We start from the raw sequence: 13462 nt of genomic DNA, 5'->3' as shown, positions 1-13462 counted from the left end.
ACCTTTATGAAATTTGGAAAAGTCCTCAGTCAGGCTGCACAGCGCATGGAAGCTGCTGGAAGCCGGTCTCTATAGTCAGCTGTTTATCTTTATGCCTCTGTTCTAATACCAAGTAGTAAATTCACAGTGCTGTTTTTACCATAATGTTCTAAAATGCAATCTTAACAAGCTTTGGTTTTGCCCCATTGCAGTTTCTGAAACAGATGACACTCAGTTCTTGGTAGTGATTCCTCTGTGCAGCAGTCTAAATTGAGTGTTTCACTGAATTATGCCAGTGTGGGTTTTTTTTTCCCCAAAAAAAGTAAAGGTCGTTTTACTTCTGCTTTTGAATTCTAGTAAATTGTGTTATGACTAAGGACTCCTCACTAAAACCGTCAGCACACGTTCTTAAATGCTGTGTGTTCAGATGTCATGACGGGAATAGAACGTGGGAGCCTCTGACTAATGAAGAAATCTATTTAAAAGATTGCTTCAGAGCCTTGGGTTTTTGCAGTGATGTATCATACAAGTCAGTTCTGTAGGAGTGAATGGGCAGAGGATTATTTTCCTGTTTTGTATTGCATGCAGTTTTTTTTTTGCATAAAACATTGCTAAATATTTCTTTGAGGATATGAATTACTTGTAATGGCATTTACCACTTTGAAGTGTATACTTGATGTTTTAAGAGAAGCTTAAGCCATGAGGTACTCATGGTGAACAGAGAGCATCCATTTGCACAGATCTTTTTTCTAACAGTCTCATCAGGCAGAGGTGTTTGGAGTATTGTGGGGGAGGTGGTAGGTCTTTGTGTCTGGCCGTTTGATCTACTCTAGTGCCTTGCTGTTTGCCTGTTTGTGTTTCGGTGACTTACACCGTCCTCCTGTTGAGCGACTGTTTCCTGAGCTGCTGGTTTTCTGCTCAGCACTTGATGGTTGGCTAAGGTTTTCACTTTTTGGCTTTACACAAACACTTCTGTATCCATCAGCGTGCAGTCACAGTGCTGACGTCACTGACATGGTGAAGTCTGAAAGAGGAAAGGGTAGTTCTGGTCCCGAGTTCTTAGGTTCCAGTTCTGTGCTTGGTGGCCCCTTGGCTGGGCTGTGGCAGCTCAGTGCATCGTGGCTGGGATGGTGTGGAGCACCTCGCAGGGACGGTCACATTTAAGCTACAGTTGGTGCCTGGGACATTCACAGACAAGTCTGTTGCTGTGAGATTTTATTCTCTTGGGGGAGTGGGGTACTAGGTCTTCTATAACTGTGCCAGCCATGCGCAAGGTTCGAAGTCAGATGCCAAGTCACAAACAAAACAAGACTTTCAAACTAAGAAGCTGTGAGTGTGTGTATATTTGAGTGCATGTGTATGAGTGTGAGCATTCGTATAAGTGTGTGTGTTTGAGTATGTGTATGAGAGAGAGAGAGAGGGAGGGAGGGAAAGAGAGAGCAGAGAGAGCAAGAGCCAGCGAGTACCCTGGGTCCTCCTGTGCATCTGTTGCTTGTGTTACCACATGGCTTTAGTCTGTACTTTTCTAATGAGTCTGAACATCTTCTCTCGTGCCTGTTTGTCACAGGTTTATTTTTGGGGATAATGCCTATTCAGATATGTTTTTTTTTATATTTATGTCTTGTGTTCCATGTCCCCCGGTATGTCCCCTGCCCCCATGTCTTCATTATCACTTTCTCTGTTTCATTCACTGTCTCCTTCTGCTCTGCCTTCTCCACCTTCTCATTCACCTTTTGAGGCGTAGTTTCTCTGTGTAGCTCAGGCTTGAACTCATGACTTTCCTGCCTCAGCTTCTCAAGTGCTTGGATAGTAGGTATGTGCTGCCGTCCTTTGCTCCCATGTCTTTATAGAACGCCTCGTTGACTTGAAGTTCCTTATCTATATTTGAAATGACTATCTGTTCTTATCTGGCATGCTTTGCAAGTGTTTCTCCCACTTAGTGGCTCACCTTTTCTTTTTCATTATGGTTTGTTTTCAGCTTAAGGCTGACATCAAGCTTTGTTTTCTGCTTTGCACCTTTTTGGTGGCTACCCCAGCACTACAGCCTTCTCCTCCTGACTCCTGGTGCTTTCCCTTTGGGCCTATGATGTGTTCTCATTGGGTTGTGCATATATAGTGAAATAGGGTTGAAGTGTTAGGGTGCTTTGAAAACATATGTAGTCTTCACTTTGATTTACAGTACAAAGCTCTTGAATACATGAACATGATACCTCATGTTTGGTTGAGAGGTGGCCTCAGTAGGAGTCTAAGTGGATTAGAGGGCTTGATTGGTACCTTCGCCCTCATCTGGCAAGTGGATAGGGGCCAGAGGTTGAGCTGAATTATTGTGGGCACCTATGAAAGGAGCCTCAAGAGAGTTTCCCCCTGGGGACTCATGTGTGCTGTGAGGGCCTGGCAGTGATGGAGCTGCGCGCCCGCCGACACCACCCCCGACCCGGCCTCTGCACATTTATATTCTGGTCGGTCTTAGGACTTATTTTGTGATTGGCATTTGAAGGGAGGGAAGTTGTGGCTAGATGCCCATGTGTGCTAACTTTGGGAGCTCCTGTGAGACGTTAATTGAATTGTTGGATTCTGGGTTGGAACTGGGGAATTGGTGTGGCTTCTTGAGGTGGCCAGAATAGCCTGCCCCTGGATAGGGTCTAGAGCCACCTGGAGATAGCACTGTCCAGGCATGCCTGTGAGGGATTGTCTTGCTGATGGATGATTTTATATTGGTCCAAGCACATATTAGTGACAGGAAACCAGCGAGCTGGGAAGAGCCACCAAGCTTGCTGTTTTATCCCATCTACTCTCCGCAACTCACTGGTTCCATGAGAATTGTGTTTGTATTTTGGAGGGGATCCTGCACCCCCAGGGCTCCTTTCACAGACACCTCCAGGTGGCACCACTGAGGGACCCAACTCCCCAGATGTCAGCCCTCGGGAGGGGTCAAGACGCCAAACCGTAGGACTACTTAGATGAATTTATTTTCAAGCATCTCTTTTTAATGTCACTTCTAGTTTTTATTCCTAGCAAATGGCAGCCCGTATAGCTGGTTTCCTTGACGTCCTCATGGCTTAGGGTTAGCAGCCCTTCCTTGGAGAAAGCCCGTTAGATCGCTGTTGTAGGCAGTCTCGGTGTCTGCTCGCGAGCTGGGTCTCCAGCTCCTTTGCCGTTCCTCCTTACTTCATGCATTGAACTTCGGAACAGGACGGGTTAACAGCCGCAAGGTCTGTGCGGTCCTGTACTTCCCTCCACGGAGGGCATTGGATCAGCAGCCAGCCAGCTCGCAGCCAGTGATGTCAAAGAGCTTTCCTTGACCTCTGCTCCTGGAGATTACAACCAAAACCAAAACAAAGAAAAAATCCCTCATGAGTGAATTGAATTTTGCCAAATACTTTAAGACACTTGTGCTTTTGTTCTTTCTGCTGGTTAACATGTTAAATTACTATTTGTCAAATATTAGAGGACTTGCTGTCCCTGGAAGGACCTCCTGGACATGGTGTGTCTGTTCTGCATGCAAGCAGCAGTTGAGTCTCTGATTTGCTAAAATGAGGAAGTCTGCAGTGAGCTCTCTCAGGACGGTTACTACCTTGAATGTCAGGGTCATGCTGGGCTTTCCGGAAATGTATAGGCTCTTTATTAATTCTTAGCTTATTGGTAAATTGACTGAGGAAGCCAGCTGGATTTTTAGTGGGAAGATTTTAAATATGAATTTAATGTGATTAGCAGATGAGTGCTATTCCAGTTAGCTGTTTCTTTTGGGAGAACTTTGTTAATTTGTGCTTTTCTCCTTCCTTCTTCCTTCCCTTCTTCTTTCTTCCTTTCTTCTTTTCTTTCAGAAATTGTTTTGCCAAAGTTTTCAAATGTATTAGCATCAAGCTGCTCCCGACCCTGCCTGTGCATTTGGTGTCTGTGGAGGGCGTAGTTAGGAGTGCCCACATTCAGTTTTGCATTTATTCTAGTTGAGGCAAGACCTGCACAGGGCAGGCTGGCCTCGGCCCCCTCCATCTTGTCACTTCTTAGCACTTGCCCTGCAGCAGCACCCTGCGCTCAGCCCTTTGCCTTCCTTTGGTTGAGTTTCCAGATAGCATCTTCACCTGCAGATCTGTCTGCCCTTTAACTTTCCATCCTCCTCCTGCCTCAGCTTCCCAAGTGTCGAGATTACAGACATGTACCACATGCTCAGTTTTGTTTTTTTTTCAATCTTGATAAACTTTGTCTTTTTTCTTAAAATATTGGCAAAATAATCATTTCACCTCTTCTTTTAAATTCTAGCTTTTGGTTTTGTTGATTTGTTTTTTTAATTTTCTGTCTTATTGACTTATTTCTCTGCGTACTTTGGACTTAATCTTTCATTTCTCTTAAGGTGGAAGTTCAGATCTTGCATTTGAGCCCTTCTCTTCTCATGTGACCTTTCACTGGTATGTGCCTTTACTTTCTTCCTTTGAACATGCCAGGATTCGGGTAACTCAGCACTCCTGTTGCTTCCAAGGCAGTAACTGATTGGCTGTCACTAATGTCTAACTGTTTCCATCTCAGCAGACCTACTGCAACGCTGTCCTGGATTTTGTACATACCGTTCCTTAGCACATAGGAAATGCCGGTTGGTGATGATGTTGCTGGCGCCCCTTGCCTTCTGCACCTGTTTCACCTTCTGTGCACAACACCAGTGCTTTCGGAACAGGGCTCCTGCCCAGCAGCACTGTCTGGGAGGCGAGATGATGGCCGCAGAGCTGCCCATGCCCTGACCTGCTGCCCTCACTTCGAAAAGGAGGCTGGGCGGATGGGCGTTGCAGATCTTGTGATGTGGAGATTTTTTTTGCTTTATCCACTGGGCCCTTGGATGACACAGAGTCTCCCATAGGACGGAGGCAGGGAGATGTTGACAATGTGAAATGAGGCTGGGAGCCAGAAGTCAGAGTCATACAAGTAGGGGGCTCACACCCACAGAAAGCCATTCTCAAGAAACTAGGAGGGGCAAGGATAGTTAGCCCACCCTTGAGCCTACCAGGCCTGCCAGCCCGCCTAGAGATACGGGGCGTGGGCCACCTAGAGATAATGGCGGATGCGGCTTGTCTGTGGTCACTTTCTTAGCAACAGCAGGGCAACTGACGCCAAGTGTGTTAGGTTTCATCTGCTCTGGCCACATTTTCTGCCCTGTGGCTGGCCTTTTTCCTCCTGCGTCACCACCGCCCTCCCAGTTCCTTGCCAGGCAAAGATCACTCTCTTCTCAGACCTCATGTCCTCAGTAGCATTCCTGCTCATCTAACTACTCATTTTCCTTCTTTAGGAGTGAGGTGGCTCAAGAGCAGTGACTGTAGCTGCAGAGGACCTGAGTGAGGACCAGCACTCACGGCAGCCTGTACTCTGTAAATGCACTGCCCTCATGTTCACATGCCTGCACGCAGACATACACACATGCACATAACTGCAAATAACAAAAATAGTCCACCTTACTGTTCGAGGCCGGGTGGCTCACTGAAGCTGGCGCTCGCTCATTCATTCAGGGCCCTTCCTGGTGCTCCCATCATGACAGTGTGCTCCCAGCCCAGACACACTCCTGCTCGCATGTAGCTGTCTTCCCAGGCGCACAGCTGTCTGTTTCACAGGGGCTTGTTTGTGGCATGGCGAGTGTGGCGTGGGGAGTTGATGACGCTGAGACTCGCAGGCCTAAACATGCTGCTTTGAAAGGTATGTGGGTTATGTCCCCTGCGGTGTGGTTGTGTTGCGTTCTAGACTGAGGTTTCCTCATTGCGTTTCATTTTGACTTCATAAATACTGACATGGCGTCAGAAGTTAGAACCGCAGAGGCAGCTCTTAGACATAGCCTTGCCCTCGCTGCTGCACCTTTCTTTCTTGTGTTAAGAGTACACTCTGGAAACCATTCCATGTCAGTTCGAGGAACTATGAAGGTGACCCCTGTTAAAATGGGTGACTGGGACACTCTCCAGGGGAGCCCTGTTCCGTGTGTATGTGAGTGGAGTAACTTACCCCAGCGAGCCTTGGGTGCAGGCAGGAGCAGAAGCTGTGGGAAAGGGAGCTTTGAGGAAAGCTCAAGAGCAGTTCATCAGAGCCTGGAGTTCTTGTGGAATCCTGCAACACAGTTGCCTTTTGCTCCAGCCGGAGGCCGCTTCAAGATTTTGTTAGGCAATTTTTAAATTGGAAACTTTATATTTAATTAGAGCCTAAGGAGTGTGTGTTCTGGAGGAGAGTCAGGCAGCTTGTTCTCGGAGTGTTGCTGGGGACCTGGTAGGCCACCAGGCCCTGCACCAGAGGGTCCCTGAGAGCCTCTCTCCTTAGCTTTACCCACCTGCCCTCCCTCATGTCAGAATTCCTAGAAATGTCCTGTAATAACTAGCCGAGTCATTACGGCCTCACTAATCAAGGTCACACCCCACACTTTTTTGAATATTATAAAAGTTTATGTAGCAAAAAGTTCATATGATATAGTAAAGCAGGGAGCAGACCTGGACCTCTCTGCTGAAAAACCGTTATTGTTTAGGTTCTAACACTTGCTGTTTCCAGGGTTGGGGAAATTAACATAATGACAATAATGAAATAACAAAAACACAGTAACAAAAAGACCAAAAAAAGAAAGACAAAAGAAAAGAAAACCGAAAAGATAAGGTAACACTTTCTGTTCCTCTTGTGGCCACACCCCCAGTGTTTTCTGTTGCTCACTAGTGCCATTTCTTTATACCCACTATTTACAAGATTCATAAAGGGGCCAAAGCCCCTCAGGGCTCTTGGATATTGTATTCAACATTTAGTTTCAATGATAATCTCCAAAATGTCCAAACTTTTCCTGAGCTTGCTCATGGCAGCTCCTGGGCAGGCTCGGGGGAGGGTCAGACAGAGGGGGAAGCTGTGAAGCAGGCTGTGGCTTAAGGTCGCATCCACAAAGTGGAGATAACACTTCAGTAGAACCAGGCTATCATTGTTTAATTTTGGTCTGGTAGGTGATGAGCTCACAACGTCCTGCAACAGGAAAACTTACAAGTGACTGGTAGTATGGTCACCGGATTGCCAGGAGCTAGTGACCGAGTTTTTCTGAAATGTCTTCACAGTAGCCAGAAGGTTTAGGAGTTCCAGGCCTCAAACCCCTGGGTGTCTTCGTTAGTAGAATATTTTTGCCATAATGTAGACTGGAGTCTTCAGGCTGACCTGGATCAGCTAACCAGAGCCTACCCAGAGGGGCCTGGGGGTTGGGGGTCCATAGTCAGATGGGGGTAGCTGATGAAGAAGAAAGGTAAGGAAAAGGGAGGGGGTAGAAGTAGAGGCTTAGTAACCTAACTTGTCTGCTTGAGGGCCCATCTAAGGCTGGGCCTGCAGGCTTGACATTGCTTCTTGGCTATGTACAGAGCTTCGCTTGCAGTCCTGGGGTGCACTCTTCTAAGCTCAGCACTTGGGAGGTGGAGCCAGGAGGTGTTCAAGGTCGTCCTTGGGACATAAGCCTGAGGACAACTTGGGCGCCATGAGACACATCTCAAAAGGAAGGCAGTGCTGGGGATGAGATTCATGTGATCTTGGGACGGGGCTGGCGACTCTTGGCTCTCCTTTATAAAATTTCTTTCTATAAATTTTGTTTACATCCTTAGTCTCAAGAGCCCCCCTCCTCCCTCCAGGAAGGGGTGTTTCAATCTGTTGCCAAGCAACAGGAATGCATAGCTCCTGTGCATTTTTTCCGAAAACATCCAGGCTTCTCAGTAGGTGAAGGGCTGATCAGTTCCTTTCTGATTTCTGAGTTGCCCCCCTTGTACAAAGGAACACCAGTCCCGGTCTGACCTGCCCAGTATTGCCACAGGGATAGGAAAAGCCTTTGAGTTGCCTAGAGAGGCCTGTAGAAGGACGATGTTGTACACTCTATTGGGATCCCTATTCTGGTGATTTCAGTTTGTTTCAGTATTACTCACAGGCTGTTCAGTAGAGTTGACACGGATTGTCAGATATTTCTTGATTGTTGTGTGATTATTTCTCCCAGCAGTCAGTTGAATGATCCTGCTGTAATAAAACTCCTTCCTGCTTACTGTAGAATGTTTTTCTCAGCATGAGTCAAATTGAAAGCAAACCTTGCCCCATTCTAGCAAGAAATGTTTTCATACAAGGACATATGAAACAGTGAGACGATGGAAAATGGAATAATGGGAAGATGGGAGATGGTTCTGAAGGAGATATATTTTAAAATACAGTTTTACCTTAGTCTTTAATAGTTATTAGGTTTGTAGTTTATCTATGACATGGTCAGCTGTACTAATAGTCCTGGTAATGAAATTCACTCAGGAAAACTCATTTTATTGAAAGCTACAGGGAACTTAATAACACTTTAGTGCATGTCTCCTGGCAAAAAAAAAGTCATGAGGTTATGAGTAAAGGTTTCGAAGCCCGAAGCCTGATCATGTAAGAACAGTTTTAAGCTGCTATGGTGTAACTGTCTCTGTGGGGATCTCAGCTGGTGTGGATGCCCCGTGCTGGTGGCAGCCTTTTCTAGATTATCACATACAGGCAGGGGACAGGTGGCAGGTTTGTTCTGCAGTGCTGGGGCATCTTGACTCCCCAGTCCCTGTGTGAGGTGTCTGCAGTGGGTAGGGGGGTGTAGGCTCTGAGCAGAGGGCTCCTGCCATGCGTTTGCACTTCCTGCCGGGGCAGTGCGCGCCAGAGTGCAGCGTGTCTGTGCTCTGTTGCTTTTCTCCCATCCCCCCGTTTCTTGACACAAGTGATTGATTGTCGTATCAGTTAAAAGTCAGCTGGAGCTTTGTCACTTTCTTCCTTATGGATTTTGTGAATCAACAACTTAAAGAGTACAGGCCTGCATGTGCCACAGTGAGTGTGGAGGTCAGAGGTCAGAGAACTACTTCCAGAAGTCGCTTCTCTCCTTCCGCTTGGGATCTGGGATCAAACTTGGGTTGTCATGTTTGCCTAGTAAGCACTTTTACCCACAAACTAGTAGATTATCTTACTTGCCACAGAATGGTGACCTCTGGCTTTGTATGCTTTTTATTTTTCACTTGAGCAATTTTTTTGTCCCTTTATATTGTTGGAAAGAGCCTGCATTTGAGATTGTAGTCCTCCTAGTCTGGATAGCCATTCTGAACTGGGCATTAAAGTGCAGGACTCCTTCTCCCCAGTGGGCCCCCTCCTCTCTGCCTGACTGTATCTGGAGAGTGTCTTTAGATATAGACACTTGATATATGGGCTTTGACACTGCTCCCTGTTAGCTCTCCCCTCCCTGTGCCTATAGGATAATTAGGTATTATGTTTCCATTCATATGATAGGAGCGTGCTGTTTAATGCACATCTAGTATCCTTGAAGTGCTCACTGGCCTTCCAAGCTCTGTACCTCCTGCCATCTCCGCTCGTAGGGAACAGCCCCCCAGGCAGGAGGAGAACCATAATATATTTTTAAGAAGCCACCTTGAAAGCAACATAAAATAAGATTGGGTGTGTGTTTGAGGGTTTTATTGCTGTGAGGAGACACCATGACCAAGGTAACTCTTACAAAGAAAACCATTTCATTGGCTTACAGTTTTAGCGGTTTAGTTCATTACCTTCATTACCGTCATGGTGGAAAGCACTTCAGCGTGCAGGTAGACATGGTGCTGGAGGATTACAGTTCTGCATCTTAAATGCAGGCAGCAGAAGGGTGCCTGCCTTCCACAGGCAGCCAGGAGGAGGCTCTGCTCCCACCCTGGCTGCCAAAGGCAGAAGAGGAGGGTGGAGAGCCTGCCATCCCACTTCTCTCCTCTGCCGCTTCCTCACCTGGTCCTGTTTTTCAGACCTCTACTAATAAAAAACAGCCAATAAAATGAGCGTGATAATACAGTCATTAGGCAGAGCCTGAGAACAGGAGACCTTAAAGCCCGCTATGGTCATGCCCTTCCTCCACCGAGGCCACACCTTCTCCAATAAGGCCACACCTCCTAGTACCACTGCTTATGGCTAAGCATTCAATCACAGGAATCTGTGGGGCCATACCTATTTCATCCACCACAGTGTGCGTGGGAACTGGAGGTGAAGACATTTGAAACTGCTGACCTGACAGCACAAGCTTCAGGACTTAGTTGTGAAGGCAGTAGCAAGGTTTGAAAAGATGGATCATTTGGGAAGACTTTACGCTATGGGTGAATGCTGCAGACAGGACTCAGTGAATGAGGAGAACTTCCTTGTCTTTAAGAAAGGAAACAGAGTCAGGGTATCACCACAGCAGGACACCATTGTGGTCTGTACAGTGAGTTCCTAGCCAGCCATTGCTATACTCCAAGACCGTGTCTCTAAAAAGGAACCCTGACCATGAGCAGCTGCCACTTTGATGAATTTGCAGCCATAGGTGCTCAGCAAGGTCCGCAGGTGGGAAGAGTCCACCTCGCACCTTGCTGAAGGTTCAGGTGGTTTGTTTGTTTGTTTTGGATTTTCCAGACAGGGTTTCTCTATGTAACAGCCCTGGCTGTCTTGGACTTGCTTTGTAGACCAGGCTAGCCTTGAACTCAACATAGATCTGCTGCCTCTGCCATGCCCAGCACTGATTCAGGTGGTTCTGAGCAGTCATTGCCTAAGATGGTCATATTGAGCTGTTCTGGGAGCCTGGAACCTTGGCCAGAGCAACAATAGAGTAAAGAAAGGACAGACACACCATAGTAAAGCTGTTGCCAATGGGGTCACAGGGGGAGCTACAGCTGGTGAAGTGGGAGGTTTCTGAAGGTGAAGCGTCTCAGGCTCTAAGTGTCCAGATAGAAGAAGCTGCAGTTGCTGGTCTTCGCTCTGCTGGTCAGTTGATACCATTCTTCCTGAGCCTCATCCTTATAGGTTACAGCTTGACCAATTTCCCATGTGTCCAAGGCTGTGGAGTCTTCAGCATGGCCACACCCATGTATACAGTGCGCATTCACTCAGGATTTCACTCACTCAGGGCTTCCTCAGCTCCCTGAATTGAGAGCTGTTGCCCGTGCTTGCTGAGTGAATGGTTACAGAGTTGAGTATAGCTTTTATATGCACCAGGAAGTTAAAAACATCCGTGCATTTTGCTTTCTGTGGCGGTCACCCCACTCCACTGGTCTGGCAAAGAGCCCACCGTGAGTGGTGGCTGCTGCCTTAGCAGCTTCTGTTACTGTAACAGATCCGGAGATAATCAGTTTGGGAAGAGAGAATTATTCTGGCCCAGAGCTTTGGAAGTTTTCAGTCCATGACTGGTTGGCCCAGTTGGGTTGGGTGGATGGGCAGGCAGCAGGAGCACGTGGGCAGAGTACTCAGTCACTTCTCAGTCAGGAAGGGAAAGAGGTTCCTTCAGGCGTTCGTTTCGGTGACTTAAAGACTTCTGAGAGATTTCCAGAGTGCCATCCTGGGGATGAATCCTTGTCAGTGTGTGTCCCTGGAAAGCCCCACCAGAGCGAGTGGATGGTAATCTTCCCCCTACACCACAGCTGTTAGGTAATGTTCATATTAGTGAACTAAGTTGATGACCATTCTATAGTGTTGATATATTTCAGAACATCATGTCACGCATGATAAATATGTATAGTTTTATCAATTTAAGATAAACTACTCAAGGCTACCAACAAGAATACAGATTAGGGCTATAAAGCATGCATGGTGGTTACGTGGGGGTGGCAGGTTCTTCTATAACTGTACCGTTAGGATAGTGTGAGCTCCAGTCAGGGCTACCTGTCCCATTGCAGAGCTTAGGCTGCACAGCATGTTCTCAGGCTTGGTCTTGAAACATTTTTGTATGCCTTATGAAAAATCTTCATAATTAATTTCCCCATGAAATGGAAATGTAATGAGGAAGGAAGATGTTAGCAAGGTCTAAAGACAGTTAAATTAGTTCATGCATTTGCTAAGGAGAGATGGGTGACCCAGTTCAAATGTAAGTGTTTCCTTGCGCTTTTTGCTGGTTTGTGATTTTTTTTTTAGTTGCTGGAGCTTTGTTAGTCTCAAATCTTTGTTTTGCAGCTTCCTCAGCCTTCCCAGAACTGAAGAGAGTAAGGGGCCGGCTGTGGTTTATGATTTGGCTAAAGGGAATGCTGTGGCTGCTTTGATCTTTATCCAGACCACTAGAACTTTCTTTGTATGTGCAGTAAGGCATTTTCTTTTTTCCTCTGCACTTAGTGTGGGCTAACTGACGCAGGGGCCAGCTCTCTGTCTGTCTTGGCATTCAGTATGGATTTCTCACTAACCTTAATCATTTTTGGTCTTTTAAAAACACTTATTTTATTTTGTGAGTGTTTTGGGTTTTGCCTGTATGTATGTGTGTACTGTAAGCATGCCTGGTGCCCACAGAGGCCAGAAGGTGGCATTGGATTTCCTAGAACTGGAGGTATAGGTGGTTGTGAGTCAGCACGTGAGTCCTAGGACCCAAGCCTGGTCCTCAGAAGAGTGGTAAGTTCTCTGAACTGCTTAGCCATCTCTCAGACTGGCTTTCGTTTTGACATTCAGAGGTTTGTGTCTCATGTCTTCACTAGAACATTTAGAGGCTCCGGTAGAGTTATAAATTGGTCGTATTTCAAAACTGCATCTAGAGAAGTTCTCTTTCTTACCTGCGCATGATCCCTGGTAACACAAAATTGTTTATAATAGAAACATCAAAGCTCGCTGCTTTTTAAATTTAATTTGAGTGAGTGTGTGTGTGGGGGGGGGAGGGAGGGCAGACAACCTCTAGTGTCATTCCTCAGTTGGTGTCCGCCTTCCTTTTTGAGACAGTCAGCAAGTTCCGGTTAGGTGAGAGACACTGTCACAAGACAGAGTGGCGTGCATCAGAGGAAGACACTCACGGGCAGTCTCTGGCCTTCACACATGTACTCTGCCCCTCCATGTACCTTCGACATCCCCTATCCCCACACACAGAAAGAGAAACAGAACTCTGCTTTCCCATCCTCTGCCAGTCAGCTGCTCTCTTGCTGTTGGGTTGAGCTTCTTGTGTGCTTTAGGGCCTGGGGCAGGTTTGCCTGTGACTGGCCCATGCTCTCTCCCATTCTAGAAAGGCCCTTGCTGTGCTGACGGCTGTCTTCTGCTGCTCAGAGTTCTTTAGTTTGATGTCATCCTATCTATTTTCCTTTGCTTTGTAACTGGTTGTCGTGCTGTCTTTCCGCGATTATATTTTCTCTTGAGCAGATTCATCTCCATTTATTCTCCAGATTGTTTCGTTTAAGGCCCTTTTATGAGAGTGTATCCTAGCTCTGTTAACCGTGAGGTGCTGCTCAGACCACTCCTGGCGTTTTTCTGTCCCTGTGCTGCACTGCGTAGCGCTGTGCGCTTTCCACGGTCTGCTGGGGTCTCACGGCTGACCTGGTGGATTAGGAGGCTGTGTTGGGCTGATTCCAGTTCTCCTCTCGTGCTCTTGGCATCCCCTGGGCACTGTGCCCAGTCACGGTCTGCAGTGACTTCAGGAAAGTTCGCAGCCACACAGTGTCCGTATGCTCAGTTTGTGTGTGTCTGTGGTGCAGCTTCTGGTGAAACCCTTGTCTGTTGAGCTCAGACCAAGTGACTCTAAGGAACCCCTGAAGCGTGC

At 47.0% G+C, this 13462-nt stretch overlaps 1 protein-coding gene across 3 annotated transcripts in view; it reads left to right on the top strand.

Moving 5' to 3' along the window:
• Auh (AU RNA binding methylglutaconyl-CoA hydratase) overlaps positions 1-13462 on the top strand; it is an 87153-nt gene that overhangs the window by 15552 nt on the left and 58139 nt on the right. The window lies entirely within an intron of this gene.

This window comes from Psammomys obesus, unplaced genomic scaffold (genome assembly GCF_907164565.1).
Source record: "Psammomys obesus unplaced genomic scaffold, mPsaObe1.curated_primary_1811, whole genome shotgun sequence".
Taxonomy (NCBI): domain Eukaryota; kingdom Metazoa; phylum Chordata; class Mammalia; order Rodentia; family Muridae; genus Psammomys; species Psammomys obesus.
This window is presented reverse-complemented; position numbering and strand designations above follow the sequence as displayed.